The sequence below is a fragment of the Oryctolagus cuniculus genome, chromosome 15 (genome assembly GCF_051225735.1).
Source record: "Oryctolagus cuniculus isolate XC-2025 breed Fujian yellow rabbit chromosome 15, ASM5122573v1, whole genome shotgun sequence".
In the NCBI taxonomy this organism is placed as follows: Eukaryota; Metazoa; Chordata; class Mammalia; order Lagomorpha; family Leporidae; genus Oryctolagus; species Oryctolagus cuniculus.
The window spans coordinates 30,899,171-30,911,249 of NC_142881.1; the positions used below are offsets into that span (position 1 = coordinate 30,899,171).

General features: G+C 39.9%; 1 protein-coding gene and 1 pseudogene across 6 annotated transcripts in view; both read left to right on the forward strand.

The window, feature by feature from the left end:
• Window positions 1-12,079, forward strand: part of HPSE2 (heparanase 2 (inactive)) — a 716,512-nt gene that overhangs the window by 204,933 nt on the left and 499,500 nt on the right. The window lies entirely within an intron of this gene.
• LOC138845477 (protein SET-like) lies at window positions 4,266-5,113 on the forward strand (annotated as a pseudogene).

Here is a 12,079-nt window from a genome sequence, read left to right on the forward strand (position 1 = left end):
CCATTCTTTGTCTTTTTAAACAGTTTTGGGTTAAAGTATATTTTGTGTGATACTAGGATGGCTACACTTGCACTTTTATGCTTTCCATTAGCATGGAATATCTTTTTCCATCCTTTTCCTTTCAATCTGTTTGTGTCTTTGTTGGTGAGATGTGTTTCTTCTAGGCAACAAATAGATAGATCTTGTTTTTTAACCCATTCCACCAGTCTATATCTTTTAACTGGAGAGTTGAGATCATTTACATGTGTGGTGACTATTGATAAGTAATGACTTGGCCCTGCCATTTTTCTATAAATCTTCCTATTGTTTACTTTGGATTACTTTTTTTATTTTACAGGGAAATTTTCTGGCTTCACAATCTTTCATAATGATGGTTATTTTTCTTGTTTCTATTGTTGGACATTCTTAAGCATCCTTTGTAAGGCTGAACAAGTGTTGACAAATTCTTTCAATTTCTGTTTTCTTTAAGGAAGATCTTTATTTTACCTTCATTCATAAATGAGAGCTTTGCAGGATACAGTATTCTGGGTTGACAGTTTTTTTCTCTTAAGACTTGGAGTATGTCTCTCCATTCTCTCCTAGATTATAGGGTTTCTGATGAGAAGTCATCTTTGAGTCTAATTGGAGATCCTCTGAAAGTAATCCGGTGTTTCTCTCATGCACAGTTTAGAGTCTTTTCTTTACTGTGGAGAGTTTGTTTTTAATATGTCAGGGTGAAGATCTTTTCTGGTCATGTCTCTTCCCGTACTTGGACATCCCTTTATCCAAGTTAGGGGATTTTTCTATAATTATTTCACATAACAGGCCTTCTAGTCCATTCTCTCCTTCCATACCTTCAGGAACTCCTAAGACCCATATGTTGGGACATTTGATAGTATTCCATAAATCTCCAACACTCTTTTTAACTTTTCTAATTTCTTTTTTTTTGTCTGACTGAATGATTTCTAAAGATTTGTCTTCTGTCTCAAATATTCTTTCTTCTGCCTCACCAAGTCTGTTGTTAAGATTTTTCACTGCCTTTTTTATTTGATCTATTGAATTGTTCTTTTCTAATATTGTTTTGATTTCTCTTTAATATCTCAATTTTATGGTAAAAATTTTTATTCATGTTGTGTATGGTTTTCTGTAGTTCATGGATTTACTTCTGATTATTTTTGAGTCATCCTGTGATTAATCTTTGAATTCCATTTCTGATATTTCATCATTCTCCTCATCTTCACATTCTAATATTGAAACGCTGTTGTGTTCCTTTGGGGGTGCCATGATGTACTCCTTATTCTTGTTTTTTGAATTTCTGCATTTATTTTTAATCATTTGTGGAGTTAATTGTTGTCTTTTTTTCCTCAGATGACTTTTATCTTTGAAGTATGCCTCTGTGGCTTGGTGAAATTCCTGCGCTTTCAGGGAGTACCAGGAGGTGTGGGCTGGATATGGCCAGGCATTCTGGTCAGTGCTCCAGGGTTGGGCGAGTATCCAGTGTAACACCCAAGATGAGTGTGGTTGATCTCCTCTTGTCAACACAAGAGGGGAATGGTCACCTAATTGTGTGTGATTACTCCCTCAACTGCTCTGCTCCAAGCTGAGCAGTGCCTGATTGTTAGCCCTGAGTATGTTCAACACTCATCCACACTGTCATATGAACCACACAATGATCTGTGCTGTCTTCACTCTGAGCACAGTTCCTGCCACAATGACCTGCCCCTTGGCATCCAGGGAGCTCTGAGCATGTAGATCCACACCCAGTGATTGCCCAGAGAGCTAGCTACATCCTGCACCTTCTTGTGCACAAAGTCCCTACAGTGTCAGCACACAAGGCTTGCACAGTTGCTGGGTGCAGAGGTTTCTTATTGCCCTTCCAGCCTGTCCAGTTCACAGAGAGGCAGATGTTCCCTGAGCCAGCTCTGCCTAGGTAGCTTGAGACCCAGAGCCTGTGGTTTGTTGGGAAGCTGGGCGCACTTCACAGTTCTATGTGGTTGCTCAGTCAGGCTCAAAGTCAATGTGGACTGTGAATTTTTCCCTCTGCTAGAATCTCTGGATCACATGCTTACAACAGCATCACTTGCCAAACGTTGCCCTCTCTTCGCCACAGCCACCAGTACTGCCAAGAAGATGGTGTTCGATCTCAGCCAGTTTCTGTGCTTGTGCACAGAGGCTTCCACAGCTGCTGCCCAAGCCAAAGATGGTGCCTGTCCTTCTTGGCCAGAAGCAGGAGCCTGTTTGGGGGAGGATACTGGATCTGATGGTAATCACCATCCCCCAGGGTTTCAGGCAGGACTGACACCATACTGTCCATTCAGCTATATCACCATGGGCTGCTGCAATCTGATCTCACCTCTGTCTCCAAGTTGTTCCTGGCTCTGGCTCTCGGCTGCTGCAATTGTGTGTTGTCTCTGTGTTTATTTCGCATGTCTGCACCTTCCACACAAATCTACAGTGTTCCCCTTCCTTTTGTTGAATTTCTAGTGAGGTTTGCTGTCTAATTCGCCTTACAGTGCACTTCCTACATTTTTTTTCTCCATTGTATATCCCTAGCCTAGCACAGTATATTATTCCCTATTCTACCATCTTGGAATCCCCTGGCAGAGCTATCTGATAACTTTAGAGGATCTTTCTGCATGTTAAATTTTGAGATGAACTGCTGTAAACCTTTAAGACTGACATTCAACATTCACTGAAATGCCTGGACAACCTTTTTTGGTCTTTCCTTATTATTTACTCTATAGCTTTCTCCAAGTTCAAATATATAATGTTTTATCAAAGATTAATTTACTTCCCTATCAATTTTTACTCACAACATTCAGGCTGCTCTTAATGCCCTTACTGTCTTTTTTTCTCTTAAGACCCCATTCAAATATGGCCATTTTTAAAAAGACATTATGAAATCCCCAAGTATAAGTAGCCCCTCTTTTTTTTAGACTGGTCATAATAATTTGTATCTCCCTGTCCATTATGTTCATCCCTAAATTAGAAATGTTAATTAGTTTTTCTCCATATATCTACCCACTTCCCTATTCTATCCTGACCATAAAAATGTTTAAGAATAGGTATTTTCCATAATTATATCGTCATAGATTAAGAAATGTTTCGAGTCAGTGCCGCGGCTCACTAGGCTAATCCTCTGCCTTGCAGTGCCGGCACACCGGGTTCTAGTCCCGGTCAGGGCGCCGGATTCTGTCCCGGTTGCCCCTCTTCCAGGCCAGCTCTCTGCTGTGGCCAGGGAGTGCAGTGGAGGATGGCTCAAGTCCTTGGGCCCTGCACCCCATGGGAGACCAGGATAAGTACATGGCTCCTGCCATCGGATCAGCGCGGTGTGCCTGCTGCAGCGCGCCGGCCGCGGCGGCCATTGGAGGGTGAACCAACGGCAAAGGAAGACCTTTCTCTCTCTCTCTCTCACTGTCCACTCTGCCTGTCAAAAAGAAATGTTTCTTAAGCAGATAGAAGAGTCTGCTATCAATGCAAAAGCAACATACTTAAAATTTAGGTATCTATCTTCTGGTCTAAGGTCTACTGTCAGTCTGTTTGATTTCTTTGAGTAAGTCTCTATACGTCTCAGGACATCAGTGTTTTCATCAATAAAGCAGAAGACTTGAAACTAGCTGATTGTTGTCCAGTATTCATCATTATGTGTGGATGAATGCCAGCTTGTGATGAAGTTTTTTAGCACTTTCAGATGCAATGAGAAAACAAGTGTGCAGCAAAATGAAACTAAATTATGTAATATTTAGTTTTTGTCCATTCTACATTTTTCTTATAATATCCATAACTTTCTGAAATGGTGTTGATAATTGGTCATAATTATTTTAAATGTCTTTATTTTGCACAAGCAAAGGATTACAAAATGAGCAATCCTATTTTTTGTGGCACCAACATATTTCTTTATAAATATTATTTATCCATGAAATTATATGATATACTGGCTTAGATGCTCTCCAAGTCTCCTCCCAAGGTTAACACTCTATTCTATGAATTGTAGTTTCATCAGGCTTTGGCACAAAACCCCAGAGGAGAACCAGGTGCTACAGGAACCGAAGTTTGGGATTATACAGGAGACTGATCGCCTTGTCCTTCTAGTCTACTGTTGAATCAGTACTTACAAATATTGACCAACACATGTGACTGCCAGAAACCCTGCCGTGGGGGAAAAGGGGAGTGAAAGCTGGTCCTGGTATTGAATTTTCTTTTAAGAACCCTCAGTGGTCAGTTCTTAGAGCTCCCTCCTGCCTGGTGCTGGGACTCAGACTCTCCTGGAAGCATGGCTCCTGCCCATGTTTGCTCCTTCCTCAAACAAAGAGCCGAGAGCAGCTCCTTGCCTGAGGCTGGTGGACACCTGGCCCTCTCGGGGTTTGTTGACAGGAAAAAAAGAACAACAGGAAGCCATTGAACATATTGATGAAGTACAAAATGAAATGGACAGACTTAATAAATGAGCCAATGAGGAGATTTTGAAAGTAGAACAGACATATAACAAATTCTGCCAATCATTTTTTCAGAGGAGGTCAGAACTAGTCACCAAAATCCCACAATTTTGGGTAACATCATATTTCAGCCGTACACAAGTATCTGCACTTCTCGGGGAGAAGGATGAAGAGGCACTACATTATCTGACCAGAGCGGAAGTGACACAGTTTGAAGATATTAAATCAGGTTAGAGACTAGATTTTTATTTTGATGAAAATCCTTACTTCGAAAATAAAGTTGTCTGCAAATAATTTCATCTGAATGAGAGTGGTGATCCATCTTCAAAGTCCACTCAAATCAAATGGAAATCTGGAAAGGATTTGACTGAATGTTCAAGTCAAATGGAGGACAAAGCCAGCAGGATGAGGAAGCATGAGGAACCAGAGAGCTTTTTCGCCTGGTTTACTGGCCATTCTGATGCAGGTGCAGATGAGTTAGGAGAGGTCATCAAGGAGGATATCTGGCAGAATCCATTACAGTACTACTTGGTTCCTGATATGGATGAGGAAGGAGAGGAAGAAAAGAAGAAGAAAATGATGATGAAGAAGAAGGATTGGAAGATACTGATAAAACAGGGGATGAGGATGATGGGGAAGAAGATGAAGGTGTTAATGAAGAGGAAGAAGGAGAGAGGGATAAAGGAGAAGATGACTAGTAGAAAACACTAATGTATTCCAACTTTTTTTTTTTTTTTAGTTTTCTCTAGTCCCTGGGAGCAAATTGCCATTTTCTTATTTTTATGTTTTTTTCCCTCTTGTGCTCAGTCTCCCTGTTTTTGAGATCTATTTTCTCTTCACCATGGTTCTCACCTTATTGTGGGGAAAATACCTTAAGCAGAATGCAGTGGGAAAAGAATCTCTACCCCTTTCTGTTTCAAATTCATTCTTATCCCTTCTTGTCTTGTCAAAAACTGTATGGAATCAACACCACTGTGCTCTGGGGGAAAGAGCACCTGCTGCGCCCTTTGCTCTGCCAGAGCTGGAGGGGGCCAGGGTCCTCTGTAGTAGTGCATACAATTCCAGCTTTTCTCCTTCTTTCTCTGTATATTGGGCTCAGAGATTACACTGGGTCTCTTTGTAAATACAGACAGCATTTTCCAACATATGTATGTCTACTTTTTCTTGTTCAAAAAAGGAAAGAAAGCCTTAAAAAATAGTGTTATACTGGGTTCTAGTCCCAGTCAGGGCGCTGGATTCTGTCCCGGTTGCCCCTCTTCCAGGCCAGCTCTCTGCTGTGGCCAGGGAGTGCAGTGGAGGATGGCCCAGGTGCTTGGGCCCTGCACCCCATGGGAGACCAGGAAAAGCACCTGGCTCCTGGCTTCTGCCATCGGATCAGCATGGTGCACTGGCCGCAGCGCGCCAGCCGTGGCGGCCATTGGAGGGTGAACCAACAGCAAAAGGAAGACCTTTCTCTCTGTCTCTCTCTCTCACTGTCCACTCTGCCTGTCAAAAAAAAACAAAACAAAAAAAAAAAAAAAAAAAAACAGTGTTATAGAAGTTCAGCAATGGTGGGTTTGAGGTGTTTGGGTTAAGTGGGCATTTTGACAACATGGCTTCTCCTTTAGCATGTTTAATTGTGATGTTTAACAGAAATCCTTTCAGTTCAAGATGACACTTTTTAAAAATAAAATAATCTTATAATGATGAGTTGCACCCCTACCACTCAATGGGAGAGTCAGCAGAACTTATAGGATCTCATTTGGAATTGAATTCTCTATTATAATTTTGTTCCTGTTTGTTTCTAAATTTTATTTTTGTTTCACTGGAAAAAATGATGATGGTGAGTTTTAAATGCTAAAAGCATACAAGTTAATAAAACTAAATGCGTACAAAAAAAGTACCATCAGAAAACTACTGTGAAAGCTTTAATAAAAAAACTCTGTATTGAACCAAACTGGAGTTTTTCACAGTTCCCCCATCTTTAGCTGAGTTTTTGGTTCATACTTGACAGGGCAATAGAAACTTTCAGATATAAATTAAGACACTGGTGTCAATTATTGGTGAATGGAAATTTTTCTTAAATGCTGAATGTTTTCACATATAGGATTGAGTACTATTGCAATCATAAAGGGACACTGAAGAAAAGCTTTTCAAAACTGTCCTCAGGCTTGCCTCGCTCTGTTCAGTTTCAGCCCTTGTGTGCATTCTGGTCTACAAAGCACTGAGTCTGGTGCTTTAGTATTCAAAGACTGAGGCTTTCAAGAGGCTTTCTGTATCTAATTTTACAGTAGCATATCTTTCAATTATTAACACATTAAAGGCAATCTACTACTAGCTTAGAAATCTGATGTTAATTGGCTTTGGAATATTTTATTTAAAAAACATTTTCCAAATAGGGCTGTGAATGGTTCAGTTTCTCTATTCAGAACTAAAGAAAACATCAGTTCTGCCAGGAAAAGATAGTCCAGTGGGGCAGAAACATTAGTGTCTTGGAGTTTACCTGTCAATCTTTTATTTTTACATCCTTTCTCTGAAAACAAGCCCACAAGCTAATTGACTTCTGTTCCTTTCCTCTTGGCCTCTCATTTTTCTGAACTAGAGACTCAAATTAAAACAAAGATAAAATTCCAGGAGAAGCTGGCATTCATCAGGCTTATATTAAATTAAATTAAGTGCTTTTTATTGAACTCAGCAGTATTAGTTATTAAAACCAGAAGGCTTTACCCTTGCTAGTGTAAAAAAAGAAAACAATGACTCATACTGTGGCACAGATTTTATTGGGAAATTAAAGCAGTAATTTTCTCTTATTCCATTAAAACTTTTGCAGACAAACACATGTAAACAAGATCAGGAGATGGAAAGCAGTGAGGAATCCATCCTTCTGGGTTCTGGTGCTTCCTAGCACATAGGTACAGGAATTTAAGGGGAAAATGATCTTATTTGAGAAGAAAACAGGGAAGGCGTTGTAAGATTTTCTTTGGGGATTGGGGGCAAAAATCAGTTGAGTTGCCAGACTGTTTCTTTGTTTCTGGAATAACATGGAATTATGAATGTCGGGAAAGGAGAGAGAGCAACAATATAGTGCAGCTTAAAGAGCATTAGCCAGGAAATTGGAACCTGAATCTCAGCTTTAGGTCCACCAGTTACAGGTTGCTTGGGCTTGGATAAGACACTTATCTGCAATGCTTTTGCTTTCTCATCTGTAAAATAAGGAGCTAGACTAGATGATCTCCAAAGGCTCTGGTCTCATTTTGTCATCTATTTCTGTTTTGTCTTGTACCTGTGGGAGACCATCATGACCTATAATTAACATATTGATTAACCCAGACTGGGGTCAGAAAACCATGGCCCTAAGGAAAAATCTGTCTTGTTATCTATTTTTTTAATTAACTAAATCCAGACTAATGTCAACTAGAGGGCAAAGTAGGACTTTCTAGGCTTATCACCCCCCAGAAACACCAGTTTGAGTAACTACCCATGCATGAAAAAATATACACAAGAAATAAGGAAACCAGGTGAGAGCTTTCAGCAACAAGTTCTAGCACAGCAATAAGAAAAGATGCATATCCTCGTGAATATAGGCTACAAGTCCATCTTATGCCAGGCCAATTTCTGGGGCCCCAAGTTTTTAGGCCCACCCCAGGCTTCAGTCCTGCCCCAGTACCAGGTTAGAATTACTGGTCTTATATACCAGTTCAACACCTGGTGACACAGGCTCCAGGCCTACCTACTGCCAGACTGGTCTGTGCAAACCTACTCTCCAGGTCAGCCCCTACAATCCCATGTTCTAATAGGTCCAGATTCCAGACCTGCTACCGCAGACCATGGTGCTGGTCTGGCCCTCATGGACCAAGGTTTCCAGTACGACCCCTGCAGACTCAGAACCCAGGCCTATCCCCAAGGATTCAGGCCCTAGCCTCACATAGGTGCCAGGCCAGTTCTATGGACTCATGCTTTAGGACTGGCACATTGAACCTAGATGCTAGGCCCATCCAAGCACCTGGCTGACCCTCAGGTTTGAGGCCTACCCTAATGCCAGGACAGCTCTCACTGATCCAGGCTTCAGGAAGACTTTCATAGATCCAGGCTCCATGTCTGCCCTCAAAGACAAAGACTACCTCTCAAGGACCCAGTCAGCAGATCTACCCCAGTGGATCAAGGGTCCAGGCCCAACCTAGGGCAACTAGGAGCTAAGCCCACCCTTCAGATGACCCAAGACACCAGACCATCCTGTCTGAAAACTCCGCTAGTAACCTTGCTCATAATCATGCCAGACAACTTGCCCAGAATTTCTGGATAGGCTGACTGGAGAGAGGTTTCCCAGTGCAAAGCCAATCTGCACATACTAAATAAGTCCTTATTTCTTCAAATGCACAGACATCAATGTAAGGTACCAAAAAACATGGAAAACCAAGGAGATATCATGCCACCAACAGAATACAATAATCTCCCAGTAACTTACATCCCAAAGAAATGGAGATTATGGACTTCTTAAAAATGTTTTCAAAATAATTATTGAAGAAAATCAACAAAATTCAAGAAAATACAGAGAAACAATTCAGTGAAATCAGGAAAACAATAAGTCTACAAAATTAAAAGTTGAATAGATTGAAATGATTTTTAAAAATCAAAAGTTAAATACAACTAATAAGATGAAAAATTCCATGTAGGCCATCAGTAGCAATATTGATCAAACAAACAAAAAAGAATCCTAAAACTTGAAGAAAGGTTATTTAAAATTACTCATAAATAGAGAAGAAGAAGGAATGAAAAAGGATAAAGAAATCTTGTGGAATTTATAGGACAAGAAAATTTTTGATTTATAGAAGCTCAAGAAAAGAGAGACAAAGGACAAAAACATAATTAAAGAAATAGTAGCTAAAAACCTTCAAATCTGTAGAAAGATATGAATATCTAGGGACAGGAAGGTCAAAAGTCTTCAATCAGATTGAATTCAAGATATACCAAGATATTTTGTAATGAAATCATCAAAAATCAAAGAGAATCTTGAAAGCAGCAAGAAAAACAAAAAGTCGCATGTAAGTGAGTTACAGTAAACGTAACAGCAGATTTGTCAGAAGAAACCTAACAAGAAAGGAGAGAATGTGATCTATTCAAAATGCAAAAGGAAAAAAAAATGTCAACCAAGGTTACTATACCTGGCAAAGCTGTCTGAAGGAAATAAAGGAAATAAAAAGACTTTTCCAGGAAACAAAAATTGAAGAAGTTCATCACCTCTAAACAGAAATACTAAAGAAAGTTCTTTAAGCTGAAAGAAAAGGACACTAATTAATGACACAAAAACATATCAAAGAACTTAACTCACTGGTAAAATTAAGTGCAAATCAAATTTAAAATAATATTGTAAAAGTGTTTAAGAAATCATCTATATGAGGTTACTTCAAAAGGCTCATGGAAAAATGGAATAAAATGATATATTGGTGCAGATATTTTTGGAATCCATGTATAGTTTATTTGTAATATACACTGTGACCTTTTGAAGTATCTCATAATTTTAGTGTAAAATTTAAAAGATGAAACTATCGGCCGGCGCCGTGGCTCACTAGGCTAATCCTCCACCTGTGGCACCGGCACACCGGGTTCTAGTCCTTGTTGGGGCGCCGGATTCTGTCCTGGTTGCTCCTCTTCCAGTCCAGCTCTCTGCAGTGGAGGATGGCCCAAGTGCTTGGGCCCTGCACCCGCACGGGAGACCAGGAGAAGCGCCTGGCTCCTGGCTTCAGATCAGCGTGGTGCGCTGGCTGCAGCGGCCATTAGGGGGTGAACCAACGGCAAAGGGAGACCTTTCTCTCTCTCTCTCACTGTCCACTCTGCCTGTCAAAAAAAAAAAAAAAAAGATGAAGCTATCAAATAAAATAATAGCTATAAATGTTTTAAGGGATATACACCATTTAAAATATATAAATTGTGTTGTCAAAAGCATATAATGGGCAGTGAAAGTATTGTTTTTTATGTGATCAAAATTGTCAGTTTAACATAATATGTTGTAACATGGTTATTTAAATCTTATGGTAACTACAGCGCAAGCTACCATGTTACATACCAAAAGATAAAAAATAAAGAATCAAAGTACACTAGTAGAGAAAGATTTGTATATCGACAGAACACAGGACAGTCTTCAATAAATAGTGCTGGTAAAATTGCATATCCACAGTCAGTGCAAAGAAACTAGACCCTTAACTCATGACTTATACAAAAGTGAATTAAAATGTTTCAGAGGCTTAAATGTAAGACCTGAAACTGGAAAATTAGTAGATGAAAATATAGGGAGACACTCTGACATTAGTCTGAGCAATGACATTTTCAATATGACTCCAAAAGTAAAGGTAGCAAGAGTAAATGTGTAGCAAAAGCGGTTTTATCAAATTGTTGAATCTGCACAACTAAGGAAACAATCAAAAGGCTGAAGAGACAGCCTTATGAAGTGTGAGATAATATCTGTAATCCATTCATCTGATAGAGGCTAGTATCTACCATGTACAAGGAAATCAGAGACTGTAATGTCAACAAAGCAAATAATCTGATTTAAAAATGAGCAAATGACTAGAATAGGTATTTCTCAATAGAGGACCTACCAGTGGCCCATGGCACATGAAAAGGTGCTAAATATAGTAAATCACCAAAGAAATACAAATTGAAACCACAATCAAATATCACTTCACACCTGTAAAAAAGATGATAGATAATGAGCTGGCAAAGATGTGGAGACTAAGGAACTCTTCCAAACTATTGCTAGGAATGTAAATTAGTACAACTGTTACAGAAAACAGTATGGAGGTTCCTCAAAAGCTTAAATATAGAACTACCATATAGGGGCCGGCACCGCGGCTCATTTGGTTAATCCTCCACCTGTGGCGCTGGCATCCCCTATGGGCGCCGGGTTCTAGTCCTGGTTGCTCCTCTTCCAGTCCAGCTCTCTGCTGTGTCCCAGGAGGGCAGTGGAGGATGGCCCAAGTGCTTGGGCCCCTGCACCCGCATGGGAGACCAGGAGGAGGCACCTGGCTCCTAGCTTCGGTCTGGCACAGTGCCGGCTGTGGCAGCCATTTGGGGAGTGAACCAACGATAGGAAGACTTTCCTCTCTGTTTCTCTCTCTCACTGTCTATAACTCTACCTGGCAAATAAATTAAAATAAAAAAAATCCATTTTTTGTGTTATGTTCACATTAAAAAAAAAAGAACTACCATATGGCCCAGCAGCCCTAAAAACTGAGTAGGTATCCAAAATAAATGAAAGCAATATGTCAAAGAAATATCTGCGTTCTCATGTTTATTATGTTATTCACAATAGCCAAGAAAGGGAATCAACCTACATCTCCATCAGTGATGAATGGATAAAGAAAATGTGATATTTACACACAATGGAATACTATTCAGTCTTAAGAAAATTTTGTCAATTTGAAACAAGATAGATGGGCTGGAGGACAGAATGTTGTTTGAAATAAACCAGGCACAGGAAGATTAAAACCACATGATATCTTACATGTGGAATCTACAAAAGTTAATGATGTAGAGAGTAGAATGGGACTGGGGGTGATAGAGAGATGTCCAAATAATTCAAAATTTTTGTAAGATAGGAAGAATAAGTCCAAGAGATCTCTTATACAACATGGTGACTGTGGTTAAAGACAGTGCATTTTGATAATTGCTAAGAAAGTAGATTTTAA